This window comes from Pelophylax lessonae (assembly GCF_965119305.1).
Source record: "Pelophylax lessonae genome assembly, chromosome: 3".
NCBI classification, from domain to species: domain Eukaryota; kingdom Metazoa; phylum Chordata; class Amphibia; order Anura; family Ranidae; genus Pelophylax; species Pelophylax lessonae.
In genome coordinates, this window is record NC_138770.1 from 362952806 (window position 1) to 362978396 (window position 25591).

The following is a 25591-nucleotide window of genomic DNA, read 5'->3' on the forward strand; positions in this document are numbered from 1 at the left end:
CCTCTCCTCTCCATGTCTGACCCTCTCCATGTCTGACCCTCTCCTCTCCATGTCTGACCCTCTCCTCTCCTTGTCTGACCCTCTCCTCTCCATGTCTGACCCTCTCCTCTCTTCTCCTCTCCTCCATGTCTGACCCTCTCCTCTCCATGTCTGACCCTCTCCTCTCCATGTCTGACCCTCTCCTCTCCATGTCTGACCCTCTCCTCTCCATGTCTGACCCTCTCCTCTCCATGTCTGACCCTCTCCTCTCCATGTCTGATCCTCTCCTCTCCATGTCTGATCCTCTCCTCTCCATGTCTGACCCTCTCCTCTCCATGTCTGACCCTCTCCTCTCCTTGTCTGACCCTCTCCTCTCCTTGTCTGACCCTCTCCTCTCCTTGTCTGACCCTCTCCTCTCCTTGTCTGACCCTCTCCTCTCCATGTCTGACCCTCTCCTCTCCTCTCCATGTCTGACCATCTCCTCTCCATGTCTGACCCTCTCCTCTCCTTGTCTGACCCTCTCCTCTCTTCTCCATGTCTGACCCTCTCCTCTCTTCTCCATGTCTGACCCTCTCCTCTCTTCTCCATGTCTGACCCTCTCCTCTCTTCTCCATGTCTGACCCTTTCCTCTCTTCTCCATGTCTGACCCTCTCCTCTCCATGTCTGACCCTCTCCTCTCCATGTCTGACCCTCTCCTCTCCATGTCTGACCCTCTCCTCTCCATGTCTGACCCTCTCCTCTCCATGTCTGACCCTCTCCTCCATGTCTGACCCTCTCCTCCATGTCTGACCCTCTCCTCTCTTCTCCTCTCCATGTCTGATCCTCTCCTCTCCATGTCTGATCCTCTCCTCTCCATGTCTGATCCTCTCCTCTCCATGTCTGACCCTCTCCACTACATGTCTGACCCTCTCCACTACATGTCTGACCCTCTCCTCTCCTTGTCTGACCCTCTCTTCTCCATGTCTGACCCTCTCCTCTCTTCTCCTCTCCTCCATGTCTGACCCTCTCCTCTCCATGTCTGACCCTCTCCTCTCCATGTCTGACCCTCTCCTCTCCATGTCTGACCCTCTCCTCTCCATGTCTGACCCTCTCCTCTCCATGTCTGACCTGACCCTCTCCATGTCTGACCCTCTCCATGTCTGACCCTCTCCATGTCTGACCCTCTCCATGTCTGACCCTCTCCATGTCTGACCCTCTCCTCTCCATGTCTGACCCTCTCCTCTCCTTGTCTGACCCTCTCCTCTCCATGTCTGACCCTCTCCTCTCTTCTCCTCTCCTCCATGTCTGACCCTCTCCTCTCCATGTCTGACCTTCTCCTCTCCATGTCTGACCCTCTCCTCTCCATGTCTGACCCTCTCCTCTCCATGTCTGACCCTCTCCTCTCCATGTCTGACCCTCTCCTCTCCATGTCTGACCCTCTCCTCTCCATGTCTGACCCTCTCCTCTCCATGTCTGACCCTCTCCTCTCCTTGTCTGACCCTCTCCTCTCCTTGTCTGACCCTCTCCTCTCCTTGTCTGACCCTCTCCTCTCCTCTCCATGTCTGACCATCTCCTCTCCATGTCTGACCCTCTCCTCTCCATGTCTGACCCTCTCCTCTCTTCTCCATGTCTGACCCTCTCCTCTCTTCTCCATGTCTGACCCTCTCCTCTCTTCTCCATGTCTGACCCTTTCCTCTCTTCTCCATGTCTAACCCTCTCCTCTCCATGTCTGACCCTCTCCTCCATGTCTGACCCTCTCCTCCATGTCTGACCCTCTCCTCCATGTCTGACCCTCTCCTCCATGTCTGACCCTCTCCTCTCTTCTCCTCTCCATGTCTGATCCTCTCCTCTCCATGTCTGATCCTCTCCTCTACATGTCTGACCCTCTCCTCTCCATGTCTGACCCTCTCCTCTCCATGTCTGACCCTCTCCTCTCTTCTCCATGTCTGACCCTCTCCTCTCCATGTCTGACCCTCTCCTCTCTTCTCCATGTCTGACCCTCTCCTCTCTTCTCCATGTCTGACCCTCTCCTCTCTTCTCCATGTCTGACCCTCTCCTCTCTTCTCCATGTCTGACCCTCTCCTCTCTTCTCCATGTCTGACCCTTTCCTCTCTTCTCCATGTCTGACCCTCTCCTCTCCATGTCTGACCCTCTCCTCCATGTCTGACCCTCTCCTCCATGTCTGACCCTCTCCTCCATGTCTGACCCTCTCCTCCATGTCTGACCCTCTCCTCCATGTCTGACCCTCTCCTCCATGTCTGACCCTCTCCTCTCTTCTCCTCTCCATGTCTGATCCTCTCCTCTCCATGTCTGATCCTCTTCTCTCCATGTCTGATCCTCTTCTCTCCATGTCTGATCCTCTTCTCTCCATGTCTGACCCTCTCCTCTACATGTCTGACCCTCTCCTCTCCATGTCTGATCCTCTCCTCTCCATGTCTGACCCTCTCCTCTACATGTCTGACCCTCTCCTCCATGTCTGACCCTCTCCTCCATGTCTGACCCTCTCCTCCATGTCTGACCCTCTCCTCCATGTCTGACCCTCTCCTCTCTTCTCCTCTCCATGTCTGATCCTCTCCTCTCCATGTCTGATCCTCTTCTCTCCATGTCTGATCCTCTTCTCTCCATGTCTGATCCTCTTCTCTCCATGTCTGACCCTCTCCTCTACATGTCTGACCCTCTCCTCTCCATGTCTGATCCTCTCCTCTCCATGTCTGACCCTCTCCTCTACATGTCTGACCCTCTCTTCTCCATGTCTGACCCTCTCCTCTCTTCTCCTCTCCTCCATGTCTGACCCTCTCCTCTCCATGTCTGACCTTCTCCTCTCCATGTCTGACCCTCTCCTCTCCATGTCTGACCCTCTCCTCTCCATGTCTGACCCTCTCCTCTCCATGTCTGACCCTCTCCTCTCCATGTCTGACCCTCTCCTCTCCTTGTCTGACCCTCTCCTCTCCTTGTCTGACCCTCTCCTCTCCTTGTCTGACCCTCTCCTCTCCTTGTCTGGCCCTCTCCTCTCCTTGTCTGACCCTCTCCTCTCCTTGTCTGACCCTCTCCTCTCCTTGTCTGATCCTCTCCTCTCCATGTCTGACCCTCTCCTCTCTTCTCCATGTCTGACCCTCTCCTCTCCATGTCTGACCCTCTCCTCTCTTCTCCATGTCTGACCCTCTCCTCTCTTCTCCATGTCTGACCCTCTCCTCTCTTCTCCATGTCTGACCCTCTCCTCTCTTCTCCATGTCTGACCCTCTCCTCTCTTCTCCATGTCTGACCCTCTCCTCTCCTTGTCTGACCCTCTCTTCTCCATGTCTGACCCTCTCCTCTCTTCTCCTCTCCTCCATGTCTGACCTTCTCCTCTCCATGTCTGACCCCCTCCTCTCCTTGTCTGACCCTCTCCTCTCCTTGTCTGACCCTCTCCTCTCCTTGTCTGACCCTCTCCTCTCCTCTCCATGTCTGACCATCTCCTCTCCATGTCTGACCCTCTCCTCTCTTCTCCATGTCTGACCCTCTCCTCTCTTCTCCATGTCTGACCCTTTCCTCTCTTCTCCATGTCTGACCCTCTCCTCTCCATGTCTGACCCTCTCCTCTCCATGTCTGACCCTCTCCTCCATGTCTGACCCTCTCCTCCATGTCTGACCCTCTCCTCTATGTCTGATCCTCTTCTCTCCATGTCTGACCCTCTCCTCTACATGTCTGATCCTCTCCTCTCCATGTCTGACCCTCTCCTCTACATGTCTGACCCTCTTCTCTCCTTGTCTGACCCTCTCTTCTCCATGTCTGACCCTCTCCTCTCTTCTCCTCTCCTCCATGTCTGACCCTCTCCTCTCCATGTCTGACCTTCTCCTCTCCATGTCTGACCCTCTCCTCTCCATGTCTGACCCTCTCCTCTCCTTGTCTGACCCTCTCCTCTCCTTGTCTGACCCTCTCCTCTCCTTGTCTGACCCTCTCCTTGTCTGACCCTCTCCTCTCCTTGTCTGACCCTCTCCTTGTCTGACCCTCTCCTCTCCATGTCTGACCCTCTCCTCTCCTCTCCATGTCTGACCCTCTCCTCTCTTCTCCATGTCTGACCCTCTCCTCTCTTCTCCATGTCTGACCCTCTCCTCTCTTCTCCATGTCTGACCCTCTCCTCTCTTCTCCATGTCTGACCCTCTCCTCTCTTCTCCATGTCTGACCCTCTCCTCTCCTTGTCTGACCCTCTCCTCTCCTTGTCTGACCCTCTCCTCTCCTTGTCTGACCCTCTCCTCTCCTTGTCTGACCCTCTCCTCTCCTTGTCTGACCCTCTCCTCTCCTCTCCATGTCTGACCATCTCCTCTCCATGTCTGACCCTCTCCTCTCTTCTCCATGTCTGACCCTCTCCTCTCTTCTCCATGTCTGACCCTCTCCTCTCTTCTCCATGTCTGACCCTCTCCTCTCTTCTCCATGTCTGACCCTCTCCTCTCTTCTCCATGTCTGACCCTCTCCTCTCCATGTCTGACCCTCTCCTCCATGTCTGACCCTCTCCTCCATGTCTGACCCTCTCCTCTCTTCTCCTCTCCATGTCTGATCCTCTTCTCTCCATGTCTGACCCTCTCCTCTCCATGTCTGACCCTCTCCTCTACATGTCTGATCCTCTCCTCTCCATGTCTGACCCTCTCTTCTCCTCTCTTCTCCTCTCCTCCATGTCTGACCCTTTCTTCTCTTCTCTTCTCCTCTCCTCCATGTCTGACCCTCTCTTCTCCTCTCTTCTCCTCAACTCCATGTCTGACCCTCTCTTCTCCTCTCCATGTCTGACCCTCTCTTCTCTCCTCTCTTCTCCTCTCCATGTCTGACCTTCTCCTCTCCATGTCTGACCCTCTCCATCCCACCCCATGTCTGACCCCCTGTACTCCTCTCCATACCACCCCTTGACTGACCCTTGACTGAGGGGGGGCATTGGGTGGAGCTTGGGCGGTACTTTTAAATGTGGGAGGAGCTTGGGCGGGACTTCCTTTAAAATGTGGGAGGGGTTATCAAATTTACCTTCGGGCTGAAGCCCCTGGTCTTTTTCCCACCTAGCAACGCCCCTGTTAATATGCCACAGTTACTCATTTAAAGATACAGAATAAGCTAAGTCCCTATAAAAATTGTCCATCTCATAGAATGGTTGCCTTCACTGCTTCCAACGTCTTATAAAAAATGACGGTGTCTGTCGGTCTCCTAAATGATATATGCAACATCACCACTGGCCAAGGTACCAAAGAAATCTCTTAGGCCTTGTTCACATAGAAATTCAACAGCATACACTTGAGGACCATTTTTGCCCACATAGTGATGCACAGGTGTTCACTGCATCCCTGTGCAGGCAGACGTATTAATGTCAATTGGGACACAAATGATGATCCAAATTTGACAATTGTGTTATGTGTGCTATCACTTAGTAGCAGAGATGTCTCTTGCAGTAATCAGGTGTAAAGGACAGGATATGCTGCAGCTTGCAACTCAGCCTTTCAATTAAAACTGAATCAATCAAAATATGTACATAATAGAGCCGCGCTTATCCTAACGTAATAAGTATCAATAATCAATAAATATAGGTGAATGAGCAATAAATATTATGCATAATAAGTAATAAATAATTAATATATTCAAAGTGCTTCAAGTATCATCCAATGTGCAAAAATAAAATATATGATAGCATAAATCCGTGAGGTGCAAATTACTGTGACAAAGGTGCTAGGTGCAAGAAAATCCAGGGACGTCAATATGTATAACGCTCTCCGTCCCAATGTGACGGCTAACTGTACCTCCAAAAAAATATTGAACAAAATGACAAGTGCACAACTACTGCGTGACAATAGGATGATAATAAATTGTGTAAAACTAATATATAGTGAAATCAATCAAAGAAATTAATCCATTATTCAAGTCCATTCAGTGATTGCAGCTTCAATCATCATATAGTGAAAGTGACATAAAATCAAATGGTGTAATATCCAGTGAATGATTCCAGGAACCAGGCAGTGAGCTGTGATAGGGAGATATGCAAAGCTTCTGGGTGTGCTACACCCTTACCTTACTGCTGTAAGGTTACAGCATTTGGATGATGTTAATTCCGTGTTCCTGTGTCTATCCAGAAGGGATGCTGGGAGGGGGTATTTAAATTGGATCCTATCCGACATCCACCTTCCAGGGGTGAGGGAGGGAGCTGTTTGTGTCCTGTGGGTTTAATAAAATACACCATCTCACTGCACTTAGAGGCACTTGTTTTTACCATCTTCCACATGGCTTACTTCTTTTGTTGCTGCGTTAAGCACCCATTCAGCACAGTACACTGTAGCTCCTCTCTCACTTGCGGGGAGATCCTCCAGTGGGGGTGTCGGCATCTGCACTGCACCCTGGAAACCTTCATCTCCCTTGTACTCATTATGAGCCGCTCAGGAGATCAGATCTGTGGCTGCATTTGGGAGACAAGATGTCACTTGTAAACACAAATACTGGACCTGTGTTTACATGTAATGGTGGGGAGTGGGAAGCAGAGGGCACGAGCCAGAGGTGTTGGAACTGAGTTCCACCAAGTTCCAGCTGAAAAAAAGCCCTGCAGCTGAGTAATGTATAACCATTTTGTCCCTGTAACTGCGTGAAAAAATATACCTAAAGTGGTTGCAAAGGCTGCAGGTTTTTACCTTCATGCATTTTATGCATGAAGGTGAGCATAGTGATGAGCCGAACACCCCCCTGTTTGGTTGGCACCAGAACATCTTTAACAGGGGAAATGTTCTAGCGAACATATGAACAATCACAAGTCCTCATTTTAAAGGCTTAAATGTAAGTGACTATTAATCACCCGATGGCCGAGGGAGATTCAAACCCATAGCCTCTAACTTGCAAGGCCATTATTCTACCAGCAACGCCACCAAGCCAGCTGATTAACCCAACACTCTCTCTGCCTAACTAACTTCTATCTGAGTTTGACAGCTGTTTTTAGGGCTCTGACGTCCCCAGCGCCCCATAATCCACTGCCCAGGTGCAGTGAATAAATTACTGATGTCACATCAGAAGGGGCAGGGACAATTAATAGGTTTTAATTAAAATCCATAAATAATATTGATCACCCACTGGCCAGGGTATTCAAACCCTCCGCCTCTCATTTGCTATCCTGTTATTCTACCAGATACACCACCAAGCCGGCTGATTAACTTAAGACTCTCTCTGCCTAACTAACTTCTATCTGAGTTTGACAGGGCTCTAACGTCACCAGCGCCTCATAATCCACTGCTCAGGTACAGTGAATAAATTACTGACATCAGTAATTTAATCACTGTACCTGAGCAGTGGATTATGGGGTGCTGGTGAAGTCAGAGCCCTATAAAAGAGCTGTCAAACTCAGATAGAAGTTAGTTAGGCAGAGAGAGTCTAAGGTTAAACAGCTGGCTCGGTGGCATAGGTGCTAGAATAACAGGCTTGCAAATGAGAGGCTGTGGGTTAGATTCCATGGCCAACAGGTGGTTACTATTAATTATGGATATTAAATAAAACCTTTTAAATTAATTATGGATGCGGGGACTCGAAGTTCCCGTGAAGAAGCCCATTTGTTCGCCATTTGGGTGACTCGAACATGAAAAAAAACATACAGCTCCCCCCTCAGCCCCCCCCCCTAATACTTACCTAAGCCCGATCACGATCCAGCGACATGCACAAGAGCCCTCCTCAGTGGCTGAGATGCAGCAGCAGGAGTCATTGGCTCCCGCTGCTGTAAATCACAGCCAGTGAGGTGGGAGTGGGGGACTGGGCTGAGCTACACTCTTGGCCTATGGACACATAGAGCCGGTTCGGGGGAGAAAGCATGCCCGAGTGTCCCCAGAGCAAGCAGCTAGCTATGGGGCACTTGGCAAGGGAGAGAAGCTCAGAGGGCCGGGGACTCAAGAGGAGGATCAGGGCTGCTTAATGCAAAACCATTGCACAGAGCAGGTAAGTATGACATGTTTGGTATTAGAGAAAAAATCCTTTACAAACGCTTCATTGTTTTCAAAACAGCAGCATGATAAATGGCTAATGTTGCTAAGCTTTTAACCTAGGCTATTGATCTTAGTACTTCTGCAGTAGTGCTGAGCAGTCTGTGACAATAAATGCAATGACTGGCATGTAAAAGTAATACCTCCAAACACCTTTACAGAAAGCAAATCTTAATTGTTAATTTGAGATCTAAAACTTCTGCCATTTTTGTATAGAATGTTGGAGAGTTACATTTTTCTCACATGTTAATATTTCTCTCTGGATTCTCATTTCTTCCTCTCCCTATGTCAAAATATATATTGCTATCCTGCTATACTGTTATACTGATGTGGGACCCCATTCCTTTGTTACACCTGTATCATCCTTCTACAGTGTGGGCAGGGTTAAACTGAATATTCATTCATGTAAAATTGCAGCAGCTATCTTTAGGGGACCACTTTGCATTGCTCATCTATGGAGTGTCTCCAGTAAAGGGAGCAGCCATCTTAGCTGGATCTGGATCAAAAATAAAGGCCAATATTAGGCTGATGCAATATAGCAAAGAGAAGTGGGTCAGCAGGCTGGGGAGGAGAGAGGAGAAAACTGTCTGGTAGCAAGCAGGCTGTTGGTGCTGGCTGAACAGAACCCTGCCATTACTGACAACCATCGAGAGAAGCAAGGAGACTGATCACCTTGCCTCATAGATTAAGAACCTTCTCCCTGTGAGGTGTGATTTGGAGGCCTGGTGAGATCAGACTGCACTGTAGAGAGCTCCTACTGCTTGTAAGAAATGTGTATCAGCAGGATTAAAAAATAGACATCATAGCAATTCCTATCCCTGTCCGAAGACTTGAACTGAACCAGACTTGAACTGCCCTCCTCTAAGAGACTACCATTGCACAAGTTAATTTGTTGTCTGCTGTAAAATATTAAAAATATTTTAATTCTTTAAGGGCCTCAACATTGTCGGCTAATGGTTTTCTTTTATTTTTTCATCAGTCACTGGCTAATGGGATACAATTGGGGCTGTTATAACAAGATATGGCTGTCTTTTTATACTGTTCTGTTAATTACTGTTAGTCTACTGCAGGTGTTTAAACATATCTCTTAGAGTAAGTGTTGTCCTATTGATTGTTTGTATCTGCTAACAGTGCCATCTTAAAAGCTTTATAGGTCCCCGGGAAATGCAGTGCACTGGGGCCCTGCCTACACAATCACCCATGAGAATAAAAATGCAAATTATCAATAAGACTATATTTATTGGTACCTCCAACAAAATTAGCGTTTAAACATAAACACAATGTTTGGACAATATAACATGAGCTTAAGAAAAAAGAAATTTAAAAACAAAAAATTACAGACTGAAATGGCACAGTACGAAAGCACTATGAATTATTTATTAAATTTGCGATACTACTTTTTTGAGAATTCTTTTATAATTGGCTTGAAGTCAATGGTCTGCAGGATGTCATTTTTTATACACATGAGTGAAAGCCAGTTTAAACGCTGCTGTCCCATTGTGCTGCAAAGCTCATTTTTTTACACAGCCCCCGCATGGATCCCTTTACATTTCACAGCCCTCCATGGACCCTTTATATTTCACAGCTCCCCACCCCCACACCTCTGGACCACTCTATGTTACACAGCCTCTCCCAAAGACCCCTTTACATTACACAGCCCCCCCCCCATGGACCGCTTTACATTACACAGCTCCAAACCCCACACCTCTGGACCCCTTTACATTACACAGCCTCTCCATGGACCCCTTTACATTACACAGCCCCCCATGGACCCCTTTAGAATACACAACCCCCATTGACCCATTTACATTACACAGCTCCCCCATGGACCCCTTTCCTTTACATAGCCCCCTCATGGACCCCTTTAGCTTACACAACCCCCCCCCCCATGGACCTCTTTACTTTACACAGCCCCCATAGACCTCTTTACATTACACAGCCCCCCCACCTACCTATGGACCCCTTTACATTACACAGTTCCTCCCAGCTCTCCCCCTTCCTACCTTATTTGGGCATGCTGCATGCAGAGCGGGAGACACAGGAGATCAAAGTAGGGAGCAGGAGGCACTGAGGCAGAATGAAACTGCAGCCCTGAATAGACAGCCCAAGCTGCTGGAGTTAACTTTCCAAGTTAACAGCAGGTGATTGGTTGCTAGGAAGCATATGGAATAAAAAGTATCCATGCCACTGGACCTTGATGTCAATGGCATGGTCCACCTGAATACAGACATGTGGTTTAGCAAGTATGGGCAGGGATGCTAAATATATTTTAAGGCACACTGAGTCAATTTGCTGGAAGCTGAGAAGGATGAAAAATGGGGTACACTGCTGTAGCTGGTGTTGCCACCCCGTTTCTTGGCTCCTTCATCCTCTGGCTCATTAGCACTACCTGGGTGACTAAAATAATAGACGGTGGAGGTGCAGTAGACATTGCATATCTAGATTTTAGTAAGGCTTTTGACACTGTCCCACATAGAAGACTTATAAATAAACTGCAGTCATTGAGCATGGACTCCCATATTGTTGAGTGGATTAGGCAGTGGCTGAGTGACAGACAACAGAGGGTTGTAGTCAATGGAGAACATTCAGAACAAGGTCATGTTACCAGTGGGGTACCTCAGGGATCTGTACTGGGACCAATTTTGTTTAATATCTTCATAAGTAATATTGCAAAAGGCCTCGATGGTAAGGTTTGTCTTTTTGCTGATGACACAAAGATATGTAACAGGGTTGATGTTCCTGGAGGGAAACGCCAAATGGAAAAGGATTTAGGAAAACTAGAAGAATGGTCAGAACTCTGGCAACTGAAATTTAATGTGGATAAGTGCAAGATAATGCACCTGGGGCGTAAAAACCCAAGGGCATAATATAGAATATTTGACACAGTCCTGACCTCAGTATCTGAGGAAAGGGATTTAGGAGTAATTATTTCAGAAGACTTAAAGGTGGGAAGACAATGTAATAGAGCAGCACGAAATGCCAGCAGAATGCTTGGATGTATAGGGAGAGGTATAAGCAGTAGAAAGAGAGAAGTGCTTATGCCGCTGTACAGAACACTGGTGAGACCTCACTTGGAGTATTGTGCGCAGTACTGCAGGCCATATCTCCAGAAGGATATAGATACTCTAGAGAGAGTTCAGAGAAGAGCTACTAAACTAGTAGATGGATTTCAGGAAAAAACTTACCAGGAAAGGTTAAAAGACCTTAACATGTATAGCTTGGAAGAAAGAAGAGACAGAGGGGATATGATAGAAACTTTTAAATACATAAAGGGAATCAACTCGGTAAAGGAGGAGAGCATATTTAAAAGAAGAAAAACTACCACAAGAGGACACAGTTTTAAATTAGAGGGGCAAAGGTTTAAAAGTAATATGAGGAAGTATTACTTTACTGAGAGAGTAGTGGATGCATGGAATAACCTTCCTGCAGAAGTGGTAGCTGCAAATACAGTGAAGGAGTTTAAGCATGCATGGGATAGGCATAAGGCTATCCTTCATATAAGATAGGGCCAGGGACTATTCATAGGATTCAGATATATTGGGCAGACTAGATGGGCCAAATGGTTCTTATCTGCCGACACATTCTATGTTTCTATGTTATCCATATGTGCCCCAGAGTGAATTGAACATCTCAAGCTAAATGTTGCCTGGCTGTTTTTTAGCTGGTATGCCCATGGAATAGGAACCGCTCTGGATCAGAGTTTCCAGAAGCTCTTCAGGTCAAGCACAAAAGGTAGCTGACCCCACATCATATTTAGCAAGGCAAGGTTATGTGTGACAATAGCACTAACATGTTGGCTGCCCCTCAGCAAGGAAAATTGGCACAGATACCTTATCTGCCACATGTCCTTAACCTGTAGTGCAGCATTTACTCATTAAATACCCTGGTTTGAGGAGTTACTTAGTCAGGTCAGAAGAGTTTTGGGCCAGTTTAGTTGTTCATGACTTCTTAGTGTTTTCTTAGCAGAAATGTAGCACCAACACAAACTGCCTACCTACCACCTTATCTGTGATACCACCATGTGCTGTAATTTACTGTAACAATGGCCATGCCGCAGAGGCTGCATCAGTATCATGCTATCAATGATTACCTCTGGAATTACAGTACAAGGACAGGCTCTATAGAGCTAGAGTTCTTTTCACTGTGTCAGTGGTGCATTATTCAGGACACATGCATTATTTTTCACTTTTTGAAGAAGTGACCAGAATGGGGAGCTGCAATAGGTTTAGTTAATTAGTGATATGTTCCTGCTAGTTTCTCTCCGGATGCAGAAACTCCATGACTTGATAGAACAGGCACTGGAGTCACAGCGGCAGGAGAAAAACTTAAACAGGGTTTGATGCTAAGTTCACATTTTGCAAACTTAAATTGGATTCAATAACCCTCCTGCGAATCAAACCTAGGCAGATTCATTAGTCTCTAGTCACTAGGACCAGAAGGCAGAAGGCACAGACAGCAATAATAATATTGTCACTCTACTAAAATTTATTTTTGCTTTTGGCTGTATTACCTTTAGAAAGGAAGATCATGCTCTTTCCTAAAAAGAATTATTGGAAAATTACCCCCCAACAGGGACACAGACAAGTATCATAAGTATCACAGGAATTTCCTACAATTCTTTGCACCATCCAGTGACCCAATACGTATAAATGCACTTTCACCTGGCAAATTGCTATGTGTATTTTTTTTTAAATACACCCCTTAAATATACTTGCACAGTTAACACACTTGTCATTCTATATAAAACTTACAAAGGAGATATTAGCCAAAAGTATACCAAATGGACAACTTTCATTGTGGCCTTTTTTTTCCCCCACAAACTAGCACTGTCACAAGAAGTGTTTAGGACAAGATATTTTCCAGAAGGCGTCACGCAATAGATGCACTTTTTCAAATCCATTTTATACATCAACCTGTTCCCCCCAGCGGCCTTTACATTCTCACTTTCAGCGTGCTAAGATTTAGATGACACTTAAAGTTGGACGAAATGTAAGATTTGCAAGTAGAAATGTACTTTTTTTTACTGCGTTCATCTGGTTATAACTGGCTAACAGAGTGCTGTAAAAGTTTTTCGCTATCTGGCGCTGCTGCTTTTTATTCTCACCTTAATAGTTTACAATGAGAGTAAAAATATGGATCAAATAAGCAGCTGTTTTCCCATCATGCAGTATGATGTTGTTACCTATCAAAAAACAGAAATGCTCATTGTGTGTTTGTATGTAATCTTTCAATATGTTACAAATGTAAGCTAACATTGCATATATAATAACATATATAAATAATATAAATATATATAATAATATAAAATAATAATTTGATGGCTTACGACATGCAAGGCAATCAATAGTGAATGCTACACATACATTTCAGTGGTTATGTATTGTTTTGTAGACCTTACATAATGCAAGTGGCACTGTGTAATGCAGAGCTATAGCCCTTTAACTACTAAGACCAGACTGTATCACCCCCTTCCAGCCCAGGCCATTATTCAGTTTTCAACACTGTCACAGTTTGTTTTTGTTTTTTTTTACTTTTTACAATATAAAGGGAAAAAAAATAGAAAAGAAAACATTTTTCTTAGTTTCTGTTATACAACTTTGCAAATAAATACTATTTCTTCATAAATGTAGGTCAACATGTATATTGCAACATTTTATTTGGTAAAAAAAAAAAAGCAAACCAGTTTATATTATTATTGTCTGTGTGAAAGTTAAAGCATCTATAAACTATGGTACATATTTAAAAAATGGATCTACTCTGAAGTATTGAAGTATGTCATTTCTTGAGGCCCCCTTTTTTGAAAGTAGATAGTACAAGGTATTTAATAGGAGGCATGGTGAGTTTTTTGAAATTGTAATTTTTTGTCACAATTTTTTGAATCATGAAGAAAATAAATAAAAAAACTTTTATATTTACAAAGTTGTCATTTTAACAAGTCATTTCTCACACAAAGCATAATCATATTTACAATCATATCCCAAAACACATTCTGCTACTTCTTTCAAGTATGGGGATACCACAAGTGTGTGATTTTCACAGTTTTGATGCATAGAGGGGCCCAAACTCCAAGGAGTTTTCAAGGAGCATTAATTACGCATCCAATTTCCTGACTACTGTAAGATCCTGGCACTCTCAGTGCCTTCCTATCACATCACCTAGGTAGATGAAGCACATATAGGTGTGTTTCCCTTTAAGAGTGCTGACATCATCATGAGGCGCCGGACTGAACAGCTATTTAAACCACCAGCTTTCACTCACATGTGTTCGTTCAATGTGCCTTGATGCTTACCTTGCCTTGTCCTGCCGTGAAGCTCATATGCTTACAAGCGTACCTCGCTGTCGGAACCTCGCTGCTGATCCCTGTATCCCGCTACCGGATCACTTGCTCATACCGAACCACTCTACTACTGCTTGCTATTAGTGATAAGTACCCCGCAGGGGAATCCTCCATAACCTTCCTACCAAGCTTACACTATTTAGCTCTGCATACTAAGGACTATTACTATCATCTGCACTATTTAGATTGCTAGCTCTTGAGCCTACTAACATCTATCCTTGCACTGGGTTAGTCTCTCTTGTATGTCATCTGCTATCCTACCACCTACTACCATACATGATTGCTAACCTATCTGCATCCCACCTGCTACCATCTATACTCTCATGAACATTCCTCTCAAGTGTTTGTCTCCTGTTGTCTCCATTCAAACCTGTCTCTCTAGCTCATCATCACTATACTGCAATATACATATATCACTCTAGGAACATCTTATTGAGTGTGTATATTTGTATGCTGAATCAGACAGACCACTGTGATGAGTCTTGGGAGTTGGGATTGGTATTTCAACATATCTCTGCATGACTACTGAGTGGAGTTTTTCTGCAGCTGCAAATCCATCTTGTTCAAAAAACGCAGGAGCGTTACAACTACCTATCTCAGTTTTTGAGTCACTGAAGCACCAGGACAGTAGAAACACACACAAAATTACCCCATTTTGGAAAGCAAGCACCCCAAGGTGATTTCATGAAGGCATAGTGAAGTCTTTAAAAAATGGTATTTTTTGCCAAGTGTTTGGAAAATGCAGGAAATGAAATAAAAATGTATATTTACACAAAGTTGTTAATTATAAAGAGAGTTCTAATACACAAAATAGACAAACTTAGAATTACACATAAAAGCACATTCTGCTATTTCTTCTGAATATTGGGGTACCATATATGTGAGACTTTTTAGAGCCTAACTATACAGAGGGACCTAAAATCCAAGGAGCACCTTCAGGTGTTCTAGGAGCATAGGTTGCTAATTATCTCATTTCCTGACTACCTAGCCTTTTGGAAGCCCTAGAGCACCAGGACAGTGGAAATATCCACAAAATGATTTCATTTTGGAAATCGAACACCCCACAGTATTTTCTGAGAAGCATGGCAAGCCTTTTGAAATGCAGAAGTAAAATTAAAATGTATTAATTTTACACAAATTTCTTCACTAATAAAGTGGTTCTAAAGGCTCAACATTTTTTACCTTTGTGCATTCTACGCATGAAGGTAAAAAACATTCTCTGTGCAGCAGCTCCTAACTTTCCTGAGTCCCATCCCTAACTAGCAATATGCACGAAAGCCTCGGCTCTCCGTCATTTACAGACAATGAGCCAATGAAAAGAGAGAGTGAGGTTGAGCAACTGCCCTGTTTGTAAATGGACACGCAGAGCCTGCTTGGGTGCCCCCTTTGCAAGCTACTTGCTCTGGGGGGAATTCAGCAGTAGAGAGGGGTCAGGAGTGCCGACGGGGAACCCGAGAAGAGGAAGATCGGGGCTGCTCTGTGAAAAACTGCTGCACAGGGCAGGTAAGTAAAACATGTTTGTTATTTATTTTTAAAAAAATGCCTTTAATATCACTTTAAAGCTCTTTCATGTGTGAGGCTGAGGGGTTTTTTTTAACAGATTTAGCTGCAGAGGCCAGGGGTGTACACATGCTGCATCTGTGATGCTTTCATTCACTGTTTTGGCTGGAATTATACCCCTGTCCCTTTTGACCAGCATAATACCCACCGATCACAACTTATTCAAGTGAATGGGGGTGCTTGTGCATGATCCAAGGGGTTAAAGCAGGCAGTGAGGAGGGGATATAATGCTTCCTCTCTGCCTGTCTAATGCTCTCTGAAGAGTGAAGGGTACTAATATACCTCTTAATTATTCCCCTAGGAGGGGGTAGATATTTTTGTGTGCCCCATTTTTATAAAGAGAAATTCAAGATGCCTGAAAGTCCCCTTGCAAACTCCTAAATTGCTCTTGGAGATGGGATGTGGGAATGAAGCACTTGTCCCCCAACATAGGAACAAGATGCCTTAAGGAAGGGCTTAGCCACACCCTCTTGCAAGGTACCCTCATAAAGTTTAAAAGCATGAGACCAAGTATGGTTCTGGAAGGGGGGCTGAATGCCTGGATAAGGACTCTGTATAAAGTCCTTTAAAAAGAATCCATATAAAAAGGCAAACAATATCACCTGATGTAAATACATTGTTAATCATATCACAAGTGATGTAGATACAGCGTCATATTGGTCTGGGGGCACTAACACATAGGATAATGTCTCTTGATCGCTATTTATTGGGCAGAATAAGAGTGAGAATGAATGGTGTTTTATCAGAATCTTTCACTATCCACAATGGAACAGGCATTTAGTCGGTGAACCATTTACACAAGTTAGCTATTTTTGTTGATAATCTCCTGTTATATACCACCCAACCCTTCATAAACCTACCTAATAGATTTCTGGAATTTTAACACTTCTGTAAGTAATTTCAAAACAAACGCTTCTATGCCTCAAATCTTAATTATTACATTCCTCTCGTCATTACAAGACCATCCCTAGCATGAGTTCCCTGTAAAAATAAAAATGATTTTATAACCTACCTTGGCACACATATCTCCTCAAATCCTTCAGCCTTCAGTTAAACGACCTTAGAATTCTTACTGAAGTAACCAAGGACCCGATGTGCTTGAAATCCTGAAAGCTTTTCTGGTTCAGACATATCACCATGTTGAAAATAGATATATTCCTTCTCTTCTTGTATATTTTCAACACAATCCCCATTATCCCTCACAAAGCTTTCTTCTCAAAGCTGCATGCTTGGATGTTAAATTTCATATGGGGTCACCATCATCCCCATTTCAAACTGATGATCCTCAACCAAGCAAAAACTAGTGGGGGACCTAGGTTTTCCCAGTTTAGAACTATATCATAGATTGTCCTTGCTGAAAGGAGTAGTTGATTGGTTTTACTTTGGGTCGGATATATTAATGCAATTTGCACAGGTTCTTTCCCCACTCGACCTTCAGGTCATCCCCTAGATTTATGCTTCTCATTGTGTTGCCCCTTACTATCTCCCGTTTTAGGCCCAACCTCTTTTTTCTCTTTAGGACAGATTTGTGGTTTCAGGTGGCTCATAGACTAGGTTCATTGACCCCTATTTTCTATAATCCTCTTTAGGGTGGGAGTCTATGCCACAAGAATAGCAGATTTGTTCCAAATGGCCCCAGTCACAACGTTTTCACTCTGACCACATCTTGCAGGACCCACTTGCCTCTTCCTGTGGACAGCATTGGTTAGCTCGGACCCAATTAGCAACCTTTCTTCACAAATACCACTCAGACTCCTAAACATCTTTTGTCAGAACTGCCCTTGAGAAATTTATTTCCCGAGGTTCTATTTGTGATCATTCTGTTTCTCAGCTTCATGACCTGTTGAGAGAGGGGACTTCTATGGCAGATTCCTCTTTTATCTCAAAGTGGTAGACCCATCTGGGCTCTCCACTCCCCATGGATAACTGGAAGAAATGCTTTACTTTCTCCCATAAACTCTCAATGGCGTTTTACTATCAGGATAAGATAGTGTTCCTGTGGCAAAGGACCCCAGTTGATCTAAATCGCATGTTCCCCTCTACAACCAATACATGTTGGAGGAGCACAGAGGTAGTGTGATCCTATCTAAACATATGGTGGGGTTGTGGCCTGATATTATCATTTTGGCAGAAAATCTTTACTTCCTACAACTCAATTTGCATTTCTGATATTCGGGCCTCTCCTCACCCTCTTGTCAATAATTCCTGGGTCCATTTCCAAAATTAAAAATGAGCATTCTGGGTCACTTGTAAAGAATATACTTGAGTATATACCCCGCGCCAGGTGTTCAAATTAAATGTGACTACCAAAATAATAAGTAAGTGAGTAAAAAAGTGTGTTTGTAGCAGCTGCTATAGAAGAATTGTGAAAGTATTGCAGGTAAGTAGTCTATAATAGGCTACCTATAGCGCTTGCTAAAAATTAATTATTAATAATAAATTAATAATAAATATAAAGTGATGTGCATGAATTTCATAAATAAATTCCAATTAAAGTGACTATCGTGACAATAGTGATATATATACACACAACTTAATTCATATAAAATGTTAAAAAAAAAATTGTTATAAAAATTCCATATAGTGACTGTAATAAAATTCCAAGGAAAATGTCCAAAAAAGTTTTTCAAAGATTTTAAAAGTCTATAAATAAATAAATAGTGAGTCTCTCGTGCAAGATATTGCTTTTTCCCAAGTAATAAGTGCAAGTGCTCAGCGTGGTAATTCTCAATCCATTCAATTGTGCAGCTTTTCTTTCCACCGTGATAATATGGTAAGATTGAATCACTTACCAAATAACGTGGGTCATGTATGCCTTATGGCATCAAGACCAGCCAAGCTTGAATAGCCTTCCAGGCTATAATATGGTCTCCTCGTGGCTTGCTTTGGGTGGATAAGATGGCGGGCTCCCCCTTTCTCTCCTCTCACAAAGTATATAAGCCAAAAAACTGGCAAACATTTTTTTTTGGCTTATATACTTTGTTGTATTATTTCCAATACCTTTACCCTAATTGGGAAATAAAAATTGATATCTTAAAATATACTACACCATTTTTTGTCTTCCTTTTTGAGCCGGCCTGAGGTGAGAGGAGAGAAAGGGGGAGCCCGCCCAAAGCAAGCCACGAGGAGACCATATTATAGCCCGGAAGGCTATTCAAGCTTGGCTGGTCTTGATGCCATAAGGTATACATGACCCACGTTATTTGGTAAGTGATTCAATGTTACCATATTATCACGGTGAAAAGAAAAGCTGCACTGAGCACTATTGAATGGATTGAGAATTACCACGCTGAGCACTTGCACTTATTACTTGGGAAAAAGCAATATCTTGCACGAGAGACTCACTATTTATTTATTTATAGACTTTTAAAATCTTTGAAAAACTTTTTTGGACATTTTCCTTGGAATTTTATTACAGTCACTATATGGAATTTTTATAACAATTTTTTTTATAACATTTTATATGAATTAAGTTGTGTGTATATATATCACTATTGTCACGATAGTCACTTTAATTGGAATTTATTTATGATATTCATGCACATCACTTTATATTTATTAATAATTTATTATTAATAATTAATTTTTAGCAAGCTCTATAGGTAGCCTATTATAGACTACTTACCTGCAATTCTGGGTCACTGCCTGTTGGTCTCTGGGATAGCCATCTCTCATCACTAGAAGAACACTTCTACCCTCTCTCTACTTGAGTGGGCTAAGATTCGTAAGGTCAGGACTGAGACAGGAAACAAGAAGAGGAGAGCAGGGAACAGAACACTGGATGCAGGAGCAGGGTACTGGGAGCAGATAACAGGAACAAGGCACAGGATCAAGTACACGAACATGAGCAAGGCACAGGAACAAGACACAGGATCATAATCAGGCAGAGACATGGATCACAGGAAGAATACTGAAGCACTGATCTTCAATTAAGGGCAGAAATAAATACCTTCCAGCAGCCAGTGTCAGGTGCAGCCTAATTACTAAGATAAGCTGGCTGCTGGGAGGCCCTTGCTGGTGGCCACTGTAACTGCACCCTTCGACTCCGGGAACAACAATTCCACCAGGAGGCGATCCAGGTACTTACACAAGTCCTGACAGAATGGTTTAAGTTCACATTTTTACTGATGACTAGGGATGATCGAACGGTTCGGGTCCACCATCAGTTCGGCCCGAACATTGGGTGTTCGAGGTTCGGCCGAATTTAGAACTTTTTGCCCAAAAAGTTCGGAATTCGGCAACCAGAACCGCCCAAAATGCAATGCTTCAGGAAATGGGCTTTAAAAGCCCGTGATTGGACCAGAACCATTAGCAAAAGCCAATTGAGGGGGCAGGAGAATGCTAGGAATGTGATTGGAGTGACTAGGGTGTCCCTAGACCAATCATTAGTGAATACGCCCCCCAGTATATAAGATCGCCCCCGCCATATTCCTAGCATTGTTATACTGGACATGGAAGAGAATGGAAGCAGTTCTGTTAATTTTACTTTAAAAGTGTCATTTAGCTATTTTTAGTGTGAGGAAAGGGATATCTAGTGTAGTTAGAGTGCTCCTTTACACTTAAGTTAGCTTCAAAAATTGAGTTTCTGTAGGGAAAGTGTTAAGTGTAAGGGGACCGTAGGGTAGTGTAGGGTTAACTGGCAGTGACTGCTATGGCAGGGTGACAAAACCCTTCCATAGCAGGGTGACCGCTATAGAGAAATGATCATTTCTCTGAATAGCTTCGTAACTGGTATATGGCTTCTCATCAGCCAAGCATTTTCTATGCTGCAGGGGCTGCCACTGCCAGTGCTTTTTTGAGGACATGTTTGATGTCAGACATGACATCTGAACATGTTTATATGGGGTATATATAGACATATATGTCTGAATATATACCCCTAGACATATATAGGTGTGATAGTAGCAGAAATAAATGCTTGCGCTAATGAAATCTTTTACAGGAATATATTTCTGCTACTATCACACCTATAAATGTCTAGGGGTATATATTCAGACATATATGTCTATATATACCCCCTATACACATGTTCAGATGTTTTGCCTGCCTCAAAAGAACCCAAAAAAATGCCAAAAAAACGCTAGCATCAAAAAAAAATGCCCAGGTGTGTTTTTGCTGGCATTTTTTGGGGGGTTTTGGAGGCAGGCAAAACATCTGAACATGTGTATAGGGGGTATATATAGACCTATATGTCTGAATATATACCCCTAGACATATATAGGTGTGATAGTAGCAGAAATAAATGCTTGCGCTAATGAAATCATTTACAGGAATATATTTCTGCTACTATCACACCTATATATGTCTAGGGGTATATATTCAGACATATATGTCTATATATACCCCCTATACACATGTTCAGATGTTTTGCCTGCCTCAAAAGAACCCAAAAAAATGCCAAAAAAACGCTAGCATCAAAAAAAAAATGCCCAGGTGTGTTTTTGCTGGCATTTTTTGGGGGGTTTTGGAGGCAGGCAAAACATCTGAACATGTGTATAGGGGGTATATATAGACCTATATGTCTGAATATATACCCCTAGACATATATAGGTGTGATAGTAGCAGAAATAAATGCTTGCGCTAATGAAATCATTTACAGGAATATATTTCTGCTACTATCACACCTATATATGTCTAGGGGTATATATTCAGACATATATGTCTATATATACCTCCTATACACATGTTCAGATGTTTTGCCTGCCTCAAAAGAACCCCAAAAAATGGCAAAAAAACGCTAGCGTCAAAAAAAAAAAAAATGCCCAGGTGTGTTTTTGCTGGCATTTTTTGGGGGGTTTTGGAGGCAGGCAAAACATCTGAACTTGTGCACAGTACCACTATACACAAGTTCAGATGTTTTTCCTGACTGCAAAGAACCCAAAAAAATGCCTGCTTTGAAACCGGCAAGGTGTTACAGCAGCGAAGCCATATTCCTGTGCTCAAAGTTTTCTAATAGAAACAATCCTTTTTTTTTCTGGTTCTGGACATGCTACAGAGCTGAAACTTCACAGGTACACCTTTTAGAACCCCCAGACACAAAATCACACAAAAAAGTTCTTAAAAATTGTCATTTTTGATAAAAAAGCCAATTATTGAAAAATTAAAAAAAAAGAGATTTAGTATCTGGGGGGTCTAAAAAGTGTACATGTGAAGTTTCAGCTCTGTAGCATGTCCAGAACCCCCCAAAAATTAGCATTTTCTTATAATTTTTATTAGAACAGGAATACGGCTTCTCTACGGCGTGTTTTCTTGCATTTATCGGGCATTTTTGGAGGCAGGCATGACTTTTTTTGGATTTAGTGTCTGGGGGGTCTAAAAAGTGTACATGTGAAGTTTCAGCTCTGTAGCATGTCCAGAACCAGAAAAAATATAATTTTTCAGTAGAGCAGGGATGGTGGGACCCCTCTTTTACATTTATATGATCTTTTTTTTGGGGTTCTGGACATGCTACAGAGCTGAAACTTCACAGGTACACCTTTTAGACCCCCCAGACACAAAATCACACAAAAAAAGTTCTTAAAAATTGTCATTTTTGATAAAAAAAGCCAATTATTGAAAAATTAAAAAAAAAAAAAAGAGATTTTTTTGATTTTTACTTTGGATTTCAGATCTGGGGGGTCTAAAAAGTGTACATGTGAAGTTTCAGCTCTGTAGCATGTCCAGAACCATAAAAAAAGATCATTTGTATTAGAAAACTTTAAGCACAAGAATATGGCTTCTCTGTTGTAACACCTTGCCGGTTTAATAGAAGGCATTTTTTTGGGTTCTTTGCAGTCAGGAAAAACATCTGAACTTGTGTATAGTGGTACTGTGCACAAGTTCTGATGTTTTGCCTGCCTCCAAAACCCCCCAAAAAATGCCAGCAAAAACACACCTGGGCATTTTTTTTGACGCTAGCATTTTTTTGGCATTTTTTGGGGTTCTTTTGAGGCAGGCAAAACATCTGAACTTGTGTATAGTGGTACTGTGCACAAGTTCTGATGTTTTGCCTGCCTCAAAAGAACCCCAAAAAATGCCAAAAAAAAGCTAGCGTCCAAAAAAAAATGCCCAGGTGTGTTTTTGCTGGCATTTTTTGGGGGTTTTTGGGGTTTATGCACACCTTTTAGACCCCCCAGATACTAAATCCAAAGTAAAAATCAAAAAATCTCTTTTTTTTTAAAATTTTTCAATAATTGGCTTTTTTATCAAAAATGACAATTTTTAAGAACTTTTTTTGTGTGATTTTGTGTCTGGGGGGTCTAAAAGATGTACCTGTGAAGTTTCAGCTCTGTAGCATGTCCAGAACCAGAAAAAAAGATCATATAGTTGTTAAAGTTAAAGGAGGCTCCCGAACCACATCCCTGTTCTACTGAAAAATTATCTTTTTTTTTTCATGGTTCTGGACATGCTACAGAGCTAAAACTTCACATGCACACATTTTAGACCCCCCAGACACTAAATCCAAAGAAAAATCAAAAAAATCTCTCTTTTTATTTTTTTTTATTTTTTCAATAATTGGCTTTTTTATCAAAAATGATAATTTTTAAGAACTTTTTTTTGGTGTGATTAATAGTTAATGGGGCATGACCCAGAACCCTAGGCACTTTTTAGGGGCATTTATTTGGTTTTGGGGCTTCAAAATGGTGTTTTTTGATTACCGAAGTTCGGGTCCCATTGATTTCAATGGGGTTCTGAAATCCGGGCCGAACTTTCGGGAAGTTCGGATGTTCTGGCCGAACCGAACTTTTCAAAAGTTCGATCATCCTTACTGATGACATGTATGTTACCAAGTGTGCTGAAATACCTTGCAGGTGAGATGAGATCATGAGGTTTTATTATAGTACAGAATCAATGTTCTGGATATTACTAGCAATGTTGAACACAAAACAATAACATTGGAAAATTTATAGAAACAGTACCTGCACATATATTATTATCTTCTTAATTACTCAACTTTGCATCCGAAGTCTACTTTAGGACAATTCCATTCCAAGGTCTTTTCTGCAGTCGTGGAATAAATCATCTTTAGAAAACGTATTGGATTTCTTGATTTGGAAGACATATATCATCTATTTCCCTACTGGTATTCCTGAAAACAGGACATCATCTTTTAGTTTATAATTTCAAATGGGTGACTTAATTGGTGGTTAACAGTACATAGGCAAAGCTAGGTGGGAATGCGGTGGATGACCTGATCCTTTCTCATAGATAAGTTTGTGTATCAGTGTTCTACTTTTTACTAGGAGGTTGGGGTCCTCAGACCCTGAGGCTTTACCTTACCATGGGCTCCTTGTTGATCCCACAAGTAACAGATTGATGACATACTGTACTTTGCACAAGAAAGTGTACTACAGTGTATGGCAGAATTGCTGCTGCTGGGCCCAGTTAATCATATTCTTTAAGTTCCAGTGTCCATTTTTAACCACTTAAGCCCCGGAGGATTTTCCTGCTAAAAGACCAGGGGGTATTTTGCGATTCGGCACTGCGTGACTTTAACGGACAATTGCGCGGTCGTGCGACGCTGTACCTAAACGAATTTGGCGTCCTTTTTTTCCCACAAACAGAGCTTTCTTTTGGTGGTATTTGATCACCTGTGCGATTTTTTTATCACGCGCTATAAACAAAAAAAGAGCGACAATTTTGCAAAAATAGCAATATTTTTCACATTTTTTTATATGAAATTCCCCCGCAAAAAAATGTAAAAATCAAAATTTTTTAACATTTTCGGCCAATTTGTTTTATCCTACCTATGTTTGGTAAAAAAAATCGCAAAAAGCGTATTTTTATTGGTTTGCGCAAAAGTTATCGCGTTTACTAACAAAGGGAAAGATTTTTGTCATTTTTGTTGGTTTTTTTTTTAACGCGTAATGGCGGCGATCTGCGATTTGTTTTGCGGTACTGCGACATTGTGGCGGACAGATCGGACCCTTGACTGACATTTTTGACACTTTTGGGGTTACCAGTGACATTTCTACAGTAATCAGTGCTATACATATGCACTGTTACTGTAAAAATACACTGGTAGTGAAGGGGTTAACTTTATTTGGGAGGGAGGGGCTGTGTGTGTCCCTAGGGGCGTGCTTTCTACTGTGATTGGCTGTGGCTTGAGCTGTAAGGACACTGATCAACGGATCTACATAGTAGATCCGTGTGATCAGTGTCTTTACAGCGAGGAGAATGACAGGTGGCTTGTTTACACAAGCTGCCTGACTTTCTCCCTCTCCCCCGCCGATCGCCGAGTGACCGGCGGACATCGGGTCCGCTGGTCACACGCGCGGGGGGGTCCGTGACCGCGCGGGAGCGGGAGCGCGCCTCCGCGGGCGTGCGCTCGCTCCCCAGACCCTCCCAGGCTAGTGACGTTGATTAACGTCACTCTGCCTGGCAGGGGCTGACCGCCGCAGTAAATCTACTTGCGGCGGTCGGCAAGCGGTTAAAATAAACTTTTAGGACACAAATTACACCCTAAGCACCATTTTGTAACGTATTACTAATAAAAATTACCTTTGTAGTTAAATCTGTAGCAAGCTGTTATTATTAAAAATGCAAATAAAATGCAAAGTGACTTCCTTGTATGGAGACATTGGATGGGATCACTTTTTCCATAACACTTCCTCCTCTTGTGATTGGCTTGCTGCTGTTCCCAGCTGCTTTACTCTCATTACAATGCCAGGACTGATCATGTGACTGCAGCTGTAAGACAAACCCATTTAACACTAAAGAAGTTGGAAGTAACTGCAGAAAAAAAGGTTACTGGAATCTGAATTTCCTAAATGCTTGGATACATATTTTTTTTTAT